Below are 15,646 nucleotides of genomic sequence, written 5' to 3'. Positions count from 1 at the left end.
CAAATTTACCTGCAGCATAATTGTAACATGGAGATTTAACCTTTTGTAAATTGCCTCTTTTTTTCACTACTGCCTCTTTTAAGGAAGTCATTAAGTGTACTAATATTGATGATGGATTTTTAAACTGTACACGTGTGACACTATGATAAATTTGGCTTTATTTCTGAGTTATGAGTGGGAAGACTATTGATTGCTGAAGTAGCAGACTGTCCTGTAGAACCCCTTTCAGTGGCTGGCTTATTGATTCCTTTTTAAAGCCTGGTATTGAAGGCAGCAATTTACAAGCCTACTTAAATGCGCAGTATAATCAGAGGCCCTAGAATATATTTAAAAACTAGTGGAAGGTATTTCAGAATACTAAAGAGCTGAATGCTTTAATATAGGAATATAGTGAGGGGAGAAGAAATCTATAAATACGGAGGAACACTTTGCTGCCCTGTTGGACCTGCCCTGCTCATCAAGGGAAATGGCTCTTTCCCATTTGAGGTACGCAGTGTCCAAATCAATCACGTACAGGTCAGGTACAACATGGTTAGATGGAGAGTAAACCTTCCCCCATCCTGCTCTAAAAATCACCCCCTGCTGTTCCCGATTTAATATTTTCCCATTTCCCACCCCAGCCACTCAGTGTTTCTTTTCTGTTGAGTGAAATCACCAGTTGGGAAAGTTATTCCTCCTAAAATTCAAATACTCTGCTCCACATTCTTCTGCTCCCCTCCCCCAGCCTCCCTTCTTCGCTATATTGAAATTGAGACTTTTTGCACTGGCTTCTACTCTCTTGTTCTCTGCATCAAAGCTGCGGCACTTCTTATGGTCTACAATCTTCTCTTCCTGTTCTATTCCAGAGGTTTCAAAGGTCAAACTTGTGCTCGTTTGTCTTTTCCATTCTAATCTACCTTGGTATATTACATGGTAGGCCTTAGTTTTTCCACCCACAATCTTTCCAGAAGTCACATTTTATACTGTGGGCTCGTCTTCACTATGGACATGTTTGTATTAATTTTTGTGATTAGGCATCACTGGCACGGCTTATTGCGCCTCTTTAGTTGCTCTGATTGTTTGATGCAACTGAGTTGCATGCTGGACCACTTCAGAGGCCAGTTAAGTCAACCACATTGGTGTGGGACTGGAGTCACATATATAGGCCAGGTGGCAGATTTCCTTCGCTAAAAGACATTATTGAACCAATTGGATTTATACAACGATTTTTCAGTAACCGCTTTATGGTCATTTTTACTGATACCAGCTTTCTTTTTAATTTCCAATTTTTTTTTTTTCTTTAAACTGCATTCAGTTTCTCAAACTGTCATGTTGGGATTTCAATTTATGTTCTCTATTATTATGGATTTGTTTGGCATATTTTAATAGAATATTTTGAAGAAGTGACCAATCTGATAAATGAATGGGGTAGATGTCGTGCGTATGGATTTTCAGAAGGTGCTCGATAAAGGGATTGTTAAAAAAATTCAGACATATGCTATAATATGAAATGTAACAACATGAATATAAAGATGATTGACAACACACGGAAAAAGTGAGTTGGGGTAAATGGATGTGGCACAGACAGGATCAGGGCTGGAAATGGTATAGAGCAGGGGTCAGTGCTGGGTCCACCATCATTCTCAGTGTTGGACTTGGCTATAAGGAACATAAACTCAACATTTACTGATTGCCAAACCTCCTATTGTTAGGTCATCAGTGGTGCTGTGGTAGACAGAAAAAAAAGGAAAGAAAGACTTGGATTTATAGAGGGCCTTTCATGACCACCGGACGTCTCAAAGTGCTTTACAACTGATGAAGTACATCTATTTACCTTAAGTCACTGTTGTAATGTAGGACACAGACAGCAATGTGATAATGACCAGATAATCTGTTTTTTTGTTATGTTGATTGAGAGATAAATATTGGCCAGGACACCGGGGATAACTCCCCTGCTCTTCGAAATAGTGCCATGGGATCTTTTATGTCCATTTGAGAGAGCAGACGGGGCCTCGGTTTAACGTCTCATCTGAAATACAACCTCTCCGACAGTGCAGCAGTCCATCAGCACTGCACTGTCAGCATAGATTATTTTGTGCTCAAGTCATTCACAACCTTCTGACTCGGAGACAAGAGTGCTGTCACTGAGCCACAGCTGACATTGAGACCGGTTAAGAGGAATAGGCAAACCAGTGGCAGATGCAATTTAATGTGGAAATGCGTGAAGAAAAACAAGGAGTAAAACTGTACACTTGATGGAAAGCAATCAATGAACAGAGAAACCTAAGGATTCAAATACACAATTCACTGAAAGTATGAACGCAGGAAGATAAAATGATAAAAAGGCCAAGGGAATAAAAAAAAAATTCATTCACAGGATGTGGGCATCGCTGGAAAGTCAGCATTTATTGCCCATCCATAATTGCCCTTGAGAAGATGGTGGTGATTGCTGTGGGTCTGGAGTCACACACAGACCAGATCAGGTAAGGATGGCAGGTTTCCTTCCCTAAAGGACAATAGTAAGCCTGATGGGTTTTTTGTGACAATCCGGTAGTTTCATGGTCATCATTACTGATTCAGGTAGAGCGCACGAGTCGACATCCGGAATCCGGAAATCTGTTCTGAAAAACGGACATTATTTTCACAACAGTGATATAACCGGCATAAAATAAAAGTAGTAAAATTTCAGAAATGGATATTTGGTATTCTGTTCAATATTCTGTAAATAATCCCCCTCACTCCCCACACGCACCAAAAAAAAATTGCAAAAAACAAAAAATAAAACATCACAAAACATTCACAAGACAAATAACTATCGAATCGCTGCAAAAGAATTTTTTTTTAAAGTTAACTTTTTTTTGCAGGTCTTCCGACCTACCGCTGTTCCAAGGGCTGCAACGCAGGTTTTTCCTGGGCGGCGTTTTTCTTTCTAACTACGGGTGCGCTGTGAGCCAAATTTTGGTAAATGCTATTTCGAGTCTTGCACGGTGGCAGTCCGCTCCCCAGCGGTACTTAAAAACCGCTGCTGCAAGACTTCTCCCAAACAATAGTAATCCAAAACCAGGTTAAGCATAATAAAACAATATATTTTTTTAAATCACCCACAGCCGCTATCCCTGTCTCCAAAATCCGGAAATACCCGAAACTCAGCCCAGGGGTTTCTGGATTCGGGACATCTGATTTCTGTTCAGAAATCCGTTTTTTAAAAAAAAAAATAGGAATGGTCCATTCCTGAGGTTTCTGGATTTTGGAGGTTGTACCTGTACTAGCTTTGTTAAAATTCCAGATTTATTTAATTAACTGAATTTAGAGGCCACAGTTACAGTAGTGTTTCAGATACCTCATTATAGAAAGAACATTTAAAGCCCGAGAGAACAAACCATGTAGATTCAGCAGGATGATGCCAGGGATGGAAAACTATAGTTATATGGGGTGGTTTTAGATGCTGGCAGAGAAGGTTAATAATAGATTTAGTAGAGGTTTTTAAAGAGTTTTGATGGTGAACAAAGAAAGACCAATTCCTCTGGCCGCAGAGACAGTGATGAGGGGTTTGGATGATGAGAGTTTTCCAGGTGATGCACAGAGCACAACTGAGCAGGAGTTGGTGTTAAGTTAGAGCAGGAGTAGGAACTTGCTGTTTGAGGGACAGCTCACTTTCATCCTCAACTGTTGATCTCTGACTTCAGGCGTCCGGATTTTAAGTGGGATGCTTTCTCAGCACATCACTTTGATAGTCATTGGAGACTGTGCCATATCACCTGTCACCTGTCATAGGTGAGGGCTAGTCTAGAGAAGCCCAATACCTACATCTGTGCAATCGGGACATACAGCTTTGCAGCACTATAATGGAGCCCCATTTAGAATAGAATTTATATCAGTTGTAACGTCCCTCATAAATGCTTAATGCTTCTATAAAGGCCTCGTGCTTCAGTTTGTTATGGGCTCTCTGCTTTTGTTTCCATGTCCTGGGGATCAGATAGTGAGAAGTATAACTCCAATCTTCACAGATCTCATTAGTACCATCAGTTATTGCACAGATCTGTGGGCTTGGTGAGGCAATGCCCAACAGCAGGGTTTTGGCACAGAGACTGTCTCTCAGGACCACAGACCATCTGGACACTTCTGCCACTCCACTCAAATGAGTGTAGATGTGCTAGAAAGCTCAAAGCGCCAGGCACCTCCCACAGTTGTGCTTGTGCCTGTGTGCAGCAGGACCATCTTGTTACCCAGCTCACCGAGGTAGAGGGCCAATTCACACCCAAGAGTCCCACTCCAGTGACTTGAACACAAAAATCTAGGCTGACACTCCAGTGCTGTACTCTGGGAGTGCTGCATTGTCTGAGGTACTGTCTTTCAGATGAGATGTTAAACTGTGGCCCTGCCTGCTCTCTCAGGTGGACATAAAAGATCCCATGGCACTATTTTGAAGAAGAGCAGGGGAGTTATCCCTGGTGTACCAGTCAATATTTAACCCTCAACCAGTATCACTGAAACAGATTATCCGGTGATGATTGCGTTGCTGTTTGTGGGAGCTTGCTGTGTACAAATTGGCTGCTACCTTTCCTACATCACAACATTGACTACATCTCAAAAGTACTTAATTGGTTGTAAAGTGCTTTGGGATGTCCTGCGGTCATGAAAGGCTCTATATAATTGCACTTTCTTTCTTTTCCTACCTGCTGCATGCTTGTGCCTCATTGGATGGTAATGCTGTGTAGCATGCAGCAGATAACGATGATCTTGGGGATGTATGTTCGACTGTGCTGGAGAACAATGCTGACCCATCAAGGCATATGAAGTGCAGCTTGAAGATGTCTATGATGTGTTCTCTTATAATGTTCATTCTACCTGTGTTCTGCTGGTGTTCTGTCTCTGCAGATTGAGGGATAAAAGTGTGTGAGCAGGAGGCCTCTGATGCAAACTTGTCTGTCTCTCATCCCTTTGTCGTTCCTATTCTTCTTCTTCCTAATAACATTTAGAAATTCCAATTGGAATACGCATAGCCCAATATTTAATGGCACAAAATAAAATCAGCAGTGTGCAAACCTTTGACACAAACTCGTGTAACCCAAAGTGAATTCAGAAAGATCAATGTTAACAAAAAAGATGAATTCGCCTTGGTCTATTCTTTTAAATTTGGGAAGCTTACCTGGGTGCCTATTTTATAAGGGTGTGATCGCTGATGAGTGCATTTAGCAGTAGATACCTCCAAGTTGCTGGAGAAATACCACCAATGATGTCTCCGCAAGATCCTACAAATCCCCTGGGAGGACAGATGCACCAACGTTGGCGTCCTCGACCAGGCCAACATCCCCAGCAATGACCACACTCGATCAGCTCCGCTGGGCAGGCCACATAGTTCGCATGCCAGACACGAGACTCCCAAAGTAAGCATTCTACTCTGAACTCCTTCATGGCAAACGAGCCAAAGGAGGGCAGCGGACACCCTCAAAGCCTTCCTGATAAAGTGCAACATCCCCATTGACACCTGGGAGTCCTTGGCCAAACACTGCCCTAAGTGGAGGAAGTGCATCCGGGAGGGCGCTGAGCACCTTGAGTCTCATCGTTGAGAGCATGCAGAAATCAAGCGCAGGCAGCGGAAAGAGCATATGGCAAACCAGTCCCACCCACCCCTTCCCTCGACGACTGCTTGTCCCATCTGTGACAGAGACCTGAGGTTCTTGTATTAGCATGAGTTCTTAGGTGGCTGTACAGTCTAAGAGTAGAAGCAAGTCTTCCTTGATTCTGAGGGACTGCCTATGATGATGAGCTTGCTGTGCCTAAGTTCTACCCAATCTGATGTTGGTGGAGATCTGGTGATCATCATCCCTACTTTTAGGTGCTGTTGGTGGGTCGAGGAGGACATCAGAATGGGGCCCCATGTATCTCAATTTGAAGTCAACCCCCTCCCAGCACTTATAATTGTCCATCAGGGGACTATGAGAGTGGTCTGATTTAATCCACTGGGGGAGCTCCAACCAGGCATCCTCCCCATAACGACCTGGGCAAGATGGAAGACTCACATTGTGAGAAATCCTGAGCACAAATTCATATCCTATCCTATCCCCTTGAATTGCTTGCTAAAGTCTTTTTTTAAATGAGGGTAGTTTTACACAACTGTCTGGTTAAGGATTATTCCCCTTGAAGACTTGCTAAATAAAGGAAATTTAGGGGCTGAAATTGCCCCCCTCTTTAAGGTCCATTGTAATGGGGCAGTAAGGCCTTTCCAACCAGGGGCAGGTGGATGGTCTCTCCACGTCGGGCATGCACCGACCCTTTACTGCCCGATGGCGACCCCGTTCTGCCCCGCAAGGACTATTGCCCTGCTGGAGCAGCCGTCGGTCGATGCCCCCGACAGTGCTTCCCGCTGGGAAAAGATCAGTGACTGGGCAGAGCGTCCGCCCTTAAAGGGGAGGGCGCACCACTGCGGCTGCCATTTTATGTTAAAGTCGGCCCGACAATGGCGGCCACGGCTGACCCGGCCGAAGCCTTCCCTAGTGGCCCAGTGGGTGCCACTAGAGTGGCTGCAGAGTTTGCAGTGGCCCACCCCTTTGACTGAAGGAAAGTTACGTTGCTACGCATTAGCATGATGCGGCACGTGCTCAGCGAGGCGCTGTGACACCGCCCGCCCCCCACCCCACTCCCAATACACTCTCGCCCCTCAGCCACCCCAAACACTGCCACAACAAATTCAGACCTAAAAAGAGGGCAATTTTCTCTGTTCTCCATCCCATGGATTTGGGCATAGAATATTCATTTAATTTGAATTATCTGCTCTGTTTGGGACGGTGGGCAATTTCTAGCCCTTAATAGTTCTTTTAAAATCCAATGGAGCTCCACTTCCATCTTGGTCTTTGACATCACACAAATCATAGCAACCACGCATAGAAAGAGGTTGACCATTTGGTCCCTAATATGTTTAATGTTATGTATGTAAACATTGTAACTGTGTAAGACTTGCCACCAGAGGGGCGCAACTGTTGGAGGCCCAAGGGTCACCTGCACATCCCGTGCAAGGGAGTATAAAAGGTTGTCTGCCATGCTGCTTAGGCACTCTGAAGTTGTATTAAAGAGACTAAGATTACATCAGTTTTGGTGCACAGTACTCCGTCTTGTGGAGTTCTTCCATACTTAACAATTGGCGACGAGTAACAGATGACAAACTTTCACACCGTCATGGCTGCCGTTGGTATTTTAGAAAGATTTGTAGAGGATGATAGTTGGGAAGCCTTCGTTGAGCGTCTCGACCAGTACTTCGTGGCCAATGAGCTGGATGGGACGAGCGCAGGGCGATTCTCCTCATCGTGTGTGTGTCCACAATAAACGGCCTCATCAAGAATCTGCTACCACTGGAGAAACCAGTGGAGAAGACATATACAGAGTTGTGTATGCTGGTTCGGAACCACCTCAAGCCAAAGGAGAGCGTCTTAATGGCCAAGTATTGCTTCTACACGCCCCACCGCTCCGAGACGTCTTGCGAGAACTTGTGAAATTTCTGGATTTTCGGGGGGAAATGCTACAGGACTTTTTTGTGCTTGGCATCGACCACGAGGTCATTCTTCGCAAGCTGAGACTTGAGCAAGGCCATCACGATAGCCCAGGCATTCATATCCACAAGCGATAATACTAGGCAGATATCTTCCCAGCATCGAAGCTCACCGGGAAGTACTGTGCATAAAATAACGTCGCTAGCAGGCAGAACTGCATACACGTCTGCAGCTGCACGACCTAGGATGACTGAGTCCACCATCAGGCGTGAATGCAAATCCATTAGCACCATGTTGGCGCTGCGAGGGTAATCATTGAACCCATCAATGTCGTTTCAAGCACTACGTGTGCAAAAGCTGCGAAACAATGGGGCCCTTCCAGCGATTGTGCAAGAGTGCTGCGCCTCACCACGTGGCAGAGTCGGCAAAGGATGATCGATCCGGTGCGGATCATGCAGAACAAACGAGAGGCAACTCAACCCGAGGAAGAAGTGTATGGGGTACACACCTTCACCAAGAGCCCTCCTATCATGCTGAAAATCAAATTGAATGGTATTCCAATATCAATGGAGTTGGATACGGGGGCGAGTCAGTCAATTATGAGCAAGAAGGCTTTTGAGAAACTGTGGGGCAACAAGGCACAAAGGCCCAAACTGAGCCAGATTCAGACAAAACTGCACACCTACACCAAGGAGCTCATACCAGTCATTGGCAGTGCAGCAGTTAAGGTATCGTACGATGGAGCAGTGCATGATTTATCACCTGTGGATTGTACCAGGCGATGGCCCAACGCTATTTGGCAGAAGCTGGCTGGGAAAGATTCGATGGAACTGGGACGACATCAAAGCACTATCTTCAGTGGATGATGCCTTGTACACCCAAGTGCTGACCAAGTTTCCGTCGCTGTTTGAACCAGGCATTGGCAACTTCACAGGTGCCAAGGTGCAGATCCATCTAGTCCCCGATGCAAGGCCCGTTCATCAAGCCTCGTGCGGTTCCAGATATGATGAGGGAGAAAGTAGAGATCGAACTGGACAGACTCCAATGCGAAGGAATCATATCACCAGTCGAGTTTAATGAGTGAGCCAGTCTGATTGTTCCGGTGTTGAAAAGCAATGGCATGGTCAGAATCTGCAGAGATGACAAGGTAACGATCAACCGAGTCTCGTTATAAGACCAGTACCCACTACCCAAGGGAGATGACCTGTTCGCAACGTTAGCTGGGGGAAGTCGTTCACCAAGTTGGACCTAACCTCCATCTGCATGACATAGGAGCTGGCTGAATCTTCGAAAAGATTGACGTGTATCAACACTCACAAAGGACTGTTTATATACCACAGGTGCCCTTTTGGGATTCGTTCGGCTGCTGCCATCTTTCAGAGGAACATGGAAAATCTGCTGAAATCAGTTCTGCACACCGTTATGTTTCAAGACGACATCCTGATCACCGGTCGTGACACCACCGAACACCTGCACAACCTGGAAGAGGTTCTAAGTCAACTCGACAGAGTGGGACTCGGGCTGAAACGCTCCAAGTGTGTTTTCCTGGCGCCAGAGGTCGCATTTTTTTGGAAAAAGATTGTGGTAGATGGCTACAGACCCACAGACTGAAAGACAGAGGCCATCAAGAATGCACCCAGACCACAGAATGTGATGGAACTGCGTTCATTCCTGGGACTCCTCAAATATTTTGATAACTTTCTATCTGAGTTAAACACTTTACTGGAACCGTTGCACATGTTGCTACGTAAGGGTGACGACTGGGTTTGGGGTAAATCTCAAGAGACAGCCTTTGAGAAGGCCAGGAACCTACTTTGCTCTAATAAGTTACTTGCACTGTATGACCCAAGTAAATGATTAGTGCTAGCTTGTGATACATCTTTGTACAGGGTCAGTTGTATTACAGCAAACCAATGTATCTGGCAAACTTCAACCGGTTGCATACGCGTCTAGAAGTCTATCTAAGGCTGAAAGAGCCTACAGTATGGTTGAGAAAGAGGCGTTAGCTTGCGTATATGGGGTTAAGAAAATGCACCAATACCTATTTGGACTTTGGTTTGAGCTTTAAACCGACCACAAACCACTCATTTCACTGCTTTCAGAAAGCAAAGGTTTAAACACCAATGCTCCAACCCACATACAAAGATGGGCACTAACATTGTCCACATATGACTGTTATCCGCCACAGACCAGGCACGGAGAACTGTGCTGATGCCCTCAGTCGGCTACCATTGCCCACTACCGGGGTGGAAATGGCGCAGCCCGCAGACTTGCTTCTGGTCACGGATGCTTTTGAGAGCGAGGGGTCATCCGTCACTGCTTGCCAGATCAGGACCTGGACCAGCCAGGATCCTGTGCCATCACTTGTAAAAAGTTGCGTCCTCAACGGGAGCTGGTCGGCCGTTCCTGGGGAAATGCAAGATGAAATTAAGCCGTTTTTCGATGCAAAGATGAAATGTCCAACCAGTCGGATTGTCTCTTATGGGGTAATCGCATGGTTTTGCCAAAAAAAGGCAGAGAAACATTTATATGCGACCTATACAATACCCACCCAGGCATAGTCATGATGAAGGCAATAGCCAAGTCGCATGTTTTGGTGGCCCGGCATTGACTCGGACTTAGTCATGCGTACACCAGTGCAACATGTGCTCACAATTGAGCAATGCACCAAGGGAGGCTCCATTTGAGTCTGTGGTCATGGCCCTCCAAACCTGTGGTCCAGGACCCACGTAGATTTTGCTGGCCCCTTTCTCGGAAATATGTTTTTAGTTGTAGTGGACGTTTAAGTGGATTGAATGCGTAATCATGTCATCCAGCACATCCACTGCCACCATCGAAATCTTCCGGGCTATGTTCACCACCCATGGCTTGCCCGACATCCTTGTCAGTGACAATGGATCATGTTTCACCAGCTCGGAATTCAACGAGTTTATGACCCGCAATGGCATCAAGCATGTCAGATCTGCCCCGTTTAAGCCCGCATCCAACGGTCAAGCGGAACGGGCAGTCCAAACTATCAAGTAGAGCTTGAAACGCGTGACAGAAGGTTCCTTGCAGACCTGCTTATCTCTGGTTCTGCTCAGCTACTGGACGTGACGCCACTCGCTCACTTGGGTTCCCCCTTCAGAATTGTTAATGAAGAGAGCACTCAAAACCAGGCTCTCCCTAGTCCACCCGGATCTCAATGATCATGTGGAAACCCGGCATCACTGGCAAAACATGTACCACGATCGTGCGGCTGTATCGGGTGACATTTATGTTAACGACCCTGTGTTTGTCCTTAATTACAGTCATGGTCCTAAATGGGTCCCTGGCACTGTCTTGGCCAAGGAGGGGAATAGTGTTTATATCATCGTCATAGGTAGTCTCTCACAATTGAAGAAGACTTGCTTCCACTCCTAAAGTGAGTTCTTTGGTGGCTGACCAGTCCAACATGAGAGCCACAGACCCCGTCACAGGTGGGACAGATATTCGTCGGGGTAAGGGGAGGTGGCACTGATTTACGACATGCTCCTTCTGTTGCCTGTGCCTGACCTCTTCACGCTCGCAACGTTGAGATTCGAAGAGCTCAATGCCCTCCCGTATGCACTTTCTCCATCTAGGGCGGTCTTCAGCTAGGGTCTCCCAGGCGTCAGTGGTGATGTTGCACTTCACCAGGGAGGCTTTGAGGGTGTCCTTGTAATGTTTCTGCTGCCCACCTTTGGCTTGTTTACCATGAAGGAGCTCCGCATAAAGCAGTTGCTTAGGGAATCTCTTGTCTGGCATGCGAACTAAGTGGCCTGCCCAGCGAAGCTGATCTCGTGTGGTTAGTGCTTCAATGCTGGGGATGTTAGCCTGGGCGAGAGCACTGATGTTGGTGTGTCTGTCCTCCCAGGGGATTTGCAGGATCTTGCGGCGACATCGTTGGTGATATATCTCCAGCGACTTGACGTGTCTTCTGTAAGTTGTCCATGCCTCAGATCAATACAGGAGGATGGGCATTACTACAGCCCTGTAGACCATGAGCTTTGTGGTAGGTTTGAGGGCTTGGTCTTCGAACACTCTTTTCCTCAGGTGGCCGAAGGCTGCACTGGCGCACTGGAGGCGATGTTGAAACTCCGCATCAATGCCTGCCTTTGTTGACCAGAGGCTCCCGAGGTATGGGAAGTGGTCTATGTTTCAAAGGCCGCTGGGGGGCAGTGCTGTGCGGCGAGGACAGGCTGGTGGAGGATCTTTGTCTTATGGATGTTAAGCGTGAGGCCCATGCTTTCATATGCCTCGGTGAATACATCGACTATATTCTGGAGTTCAGCCTCCGAATGTGCGTCGTCCGCGTACTGCAGTTCAACGACAGAGGTGTTACGGTGGTCTTGGACCTGATCTGGAGATGGCATAGTTTAAGCAGTTTCCCACTGGTTCTGTAGTTTAGTTCCACTCTGGCGGGGAGCTTGTTGACAGTGAGGTGGAGCATGGCAGCGAGAAAGATTGAGCAGAGGGTTGGAGTGATGACGCAGCCCTGTTTGACCCCGGTTCGAAAGTGGAATTGGTCTGTAACCGATCTGCTAGTACAGATAACAGCCCACATGTCGTCGTGGAGCAGGCGAAGGATGTTGACAAACTTTTGGGGGCGCTCCATAAGCCCTCACAGTCGACAGTGTCAATGGCCATGTATAAGGGCTGGCGCTCCCTGCATTTTTCCTGCAGTTATCATGCTGCAAAGATCATGTCCGTTCCTGTAAGGGACGAAATCCGCACTGTGACTCTGGGAGGAGCTCCTTGGCCACAGGGAGAAGACAGTTGAGGAGGACTCTAGTGACTATCTTCCCAATGGCTGATAGAAAGGAGATTCCCCTGTAGTTGCCAGTCGCATTTGTTTCCCTTTTTAAAAATGGACACGATTACTGCATCTCTGAGATCTCCTGGCATGCTCTGCTCCCTCCAAATGAGAGCGATGAGGTCATGTATCCACGCCAACAGCACCTCTCTGCCATATTTTAGCACCTCAGCAGGAATTCCATCCGCACCCGTAGCCTTGTTGTTCTTGAGCTGTTTTATGGCTTTGCCTACCTCTTGCAGCGTTGGAGTTTCACTGAGGTGGTGCGGGTTGCATATTGCGGGATGGAGTTGAGAACACTCTAGTCAAAGGCAGAGTCTCGATTCAGGAGATCTTCAAAGTGCTCCTTCCAGCGGGCCCTGACAGCCTCCGTGTCCTTGAGTGTTTCCCCGTTCTTTGCCAGGAGTGGAGTGGGGCCTTGGGAGTTTGGACCGTAGGTGGCCTTGACTGCAATGAAGAATCCTCGTATGTCGTGGCTGTCGGCTAGTTGTTGTATCACCTGCACTTTCTCCATCCACCACCTGTTCTTTAGGTCCCGGGCTTTTTGTTGGACCTCCGCTTTGAGCCGTCTGTAACGTTGCTTTGTAGCTCCCGAGTTTGGTTGTTGCTTGAGGCGCAAAACTGCTCTGAGCTTACGATCTATTAGTTCTTGGATCTCCTGATCATTTTCATCAAACCAGTCCTGGTGTTTTCTGGTTGAGTAACCAAGTGTCTCTTCACAGGCACTGGTTATGGAGGCCTGGAGCGCAGACCAAGCGCTGTGGGCATTGAGCATCTCGGGATCATCAAGGTATGCCAGATTGGATGTGAGGCGCTGGCTGTATAGGGCTCTCTTAGCTGGGTCTTTAAGTGTCCTGGCATAAATTTTTTTGAGGCACTGCTTCTGCTGTCCCTTCTGCTTTGGGGCTATATTAATATTGATGATGGATTGGATTAGGCGGTGGTCCGTCCAGCAGTCGTCCGCTCCCATCATGGCGTGGGTGATGTGCACATCCTTGCAATCCTTGGCTCGGATGATGACCTAGTCAAGCAGGTGCCAGTGTTTGGAGCGAGGGTGTTGCCACCAAGCCTTGTATTTGTCCCTTTGGTGGAACAGGGTATGTTGGTGATGAGGAGTTCATGCTCTGGACATTTTGTCAGGAGTAGGGTGCCGTTGGATTTTCCTACCCCCTCTCTGCCAATCACGCCTCCTCAGAGGGCTGTGTCTTTGCCGACCCTGGCATTAAAGTCTCCTAGGAGGATCAATTTGTCATCCTTGGGGATGCACGACAGGGATGTCTCGAGGTTGGAATAAAAACCCTCTTTCGCCTCATCCGTTGCATCGAGTGTTGGGGCATACGGATTGATGACTGTGGTGCATTGGTTCCGGGATAGGGTAAGGTGAAGGGTCATGAGGCGATCGTTAACCCCGCAGGGGGAGTCTTTGAGGCGGTCGACCAGTTCATTTTTGATGGCGAAGCCGACTGCATGAAGGCGGCGTTCTTCCTCTGGTTTTCCTTTCAAAGAAAGAGGTATAACTTCCACCATGTTCCTTGAGCTGACCTTCCCCTGCCCGCCGGGTCTCAATTAGGGCGGCAATGTCAAAGAGTAAGTTCCCTGGCAACTATGGCGGTGCGGCATTCCGGCCTGTCGCTGTTGGAGTTGTCCATTAGGGTCTTGACGTTCCAGGTCCCGAACTTCATATTAAATGAACGGAAGATGCCTGTATATGTGTTCTTTTAACGTGGGGTGGTCATTGCACACCGACCACCACACTGGCTTAGCTGAGCAAGGTCTTGGCTCAGTGGCAATGGAGTCCAAGACGACTGGAGACCAGGCACTGCTGTATGAACCTAGCTGCCTACAGCGAGATGTTGGCCGCAAGCTCGACGCTGAGTAGCGCCCTTGATGGTAGGTGGCCTGCTGCTTGGTTGGGGGCAGGCATTGAGAAGGTCAGCAGTCCCCTGGAGTTCAGTGTGGAGGGTCAGGATGATCACAGCCATGGTACTCATCACATGCTGGGGGAGAAGAGGCCAAGTCATCAGCGGGGAAGGAGAGGTCCAGCCGTCGTTGAGGGGGGAGGAGGTCGATCGCCGTTGGATGAGGTCCGATCACCGTTGGGACCCTGTCGCTGTTGGAGGGGGCCTGGTCACCGCTGGAGGGTCCCTGTTGCCATTGGAGGGGGCCTAATCGCTGTTGGAGGAGGGTCCGATCGCCGTTGGAGGGGCCCGATCACTGTTGGAGGCTCACCTGGCTCACCGGGCGTCGTCGAGGATCGGGTGGGGCAGCTGAGTCGACATCGAAGGAGCAGATCGCCAAAGAAAGTCGCCGGGATGGCAGCTCCCTGAAGAGCTCCCCTGAGAAAACAAACTTAACCTTTAGAATCTTGAGCAATCCGACAACTTTCACTCTCAACCGCCTCCCCTCCCACTGTCTAAACTTTCCCTAACCTTATTAGACCCTAATAGGGGGTACATTCTCTCAAATTTTACCTTGAACCCTTATTCCTATAATCCATAAATTCGGGCCTACCTCGGGTGCGAATCTTCCTCCTAAAACCTACACCATTCTTTGACAACGACGATGACCGGATCACCAACGATGACCGAGCCTCCTGGTGCAGCAGTGACCTGGATCTGGACCCCTTCCCTCCTTTGGCGACCTTCTCTGGCGAGTGTTTATCGTCAAACTATTGACTGAACAAACGTGCAGAAAGCATTCGGATCAGACCAAACTGCGGTACACCGACAACCAGGAACATCTTGAAGAGGACATCACCATCATCGATCCACCAACACACACCCAACCAGCAATCGACCTCGCTGTCAATCAAGAGGATGAACCCACCATTCCCAACAGTCCTGTCAGACCAGCCGTGCAGCAATGGTCCGACCAACTCGCCCATGCCAGAGTTTGAACTCAGACGATCAACCAGGGAGCGTAGGGTCCCGGATCGTCTCAACTTGTAAATAATTTGTATCAAAGAATTGGCAGGGGGGGGAGGGGGGAAGTGATGTTATGTATGTAAACATTGTAACTGTGTAAGACTTGCCACCAGAGGGCGCAACTGTTGGAGGCCCAAGGGTCACCTGCACATCTCGTGCAAGGGAGTATAAAAGGTTGTCTGTCTTGCTGCTTAGGCACTCTGGAGTTGTATTAAAGAGACTAAGGTCACATCAGTTTTAGCTCAGTACTCGGTCTTGTGGAGTTCTTCCATACTTAACATTTAGAGTTTGAATCCCAGTGTTTGACTCTCCTACCTTGGACAGGCGAATCATTTCTTTTTAGCCTTTGAAGAGGTGAAGTGCTCATTGGAGTGAAGGTGGAGGAGGCAAGGAGGCAGCAGAATACATTTGACTTTCCATATTCTAGGCTCCTACTTGCTAGT

The 15,646-nt window shown here is 47.7% G+C and overlaps 1 long non-coding RNA gene across 1 annotated transcript; it reads right to left on the bottom strand.

Moving 5' to 3' along the window:
• Positions 1 to 2,366: 2,366 nt before the first annotated feature.
• On the bottom strand, positions 2,367 to 2,917 carry LOC139279441 (uncharacterized). The gene is made up of 2 exons (XR_011596475.1): positions 2,858 to 2,917; positions 2,367 to 2,600 (listed from the first exon to the last, which is right to left on the bottom strand). It is a non-coding gene; the product is annotated as an uncharacterized lncRNA (long non-coding RNA).
• Positions 2,918 to 15,646: the final 12,729 nt, after the last annotated feature.

Source organism: Pristiophorus japonicus, chromosome 14 (genome assembly GCF_044704955.1).
Source record: "Pristiophorus japonicus isolate sPriJap1 chromosome 14, sPriJap1.hap1, whole genome shotgun sequence".
Classification (NCBI taxonomy): Eukaryota; Metazoa; Chordata; class Chondrichthyes; family Pristiophoridae; genus Pristiophorus; species Pristiophorus japonicus.
The sequence above is the reverse complement of the archived record's forward strand: the minus strand, read 5'-3'. Positions and strand labels throughout refer to the sequence as shown.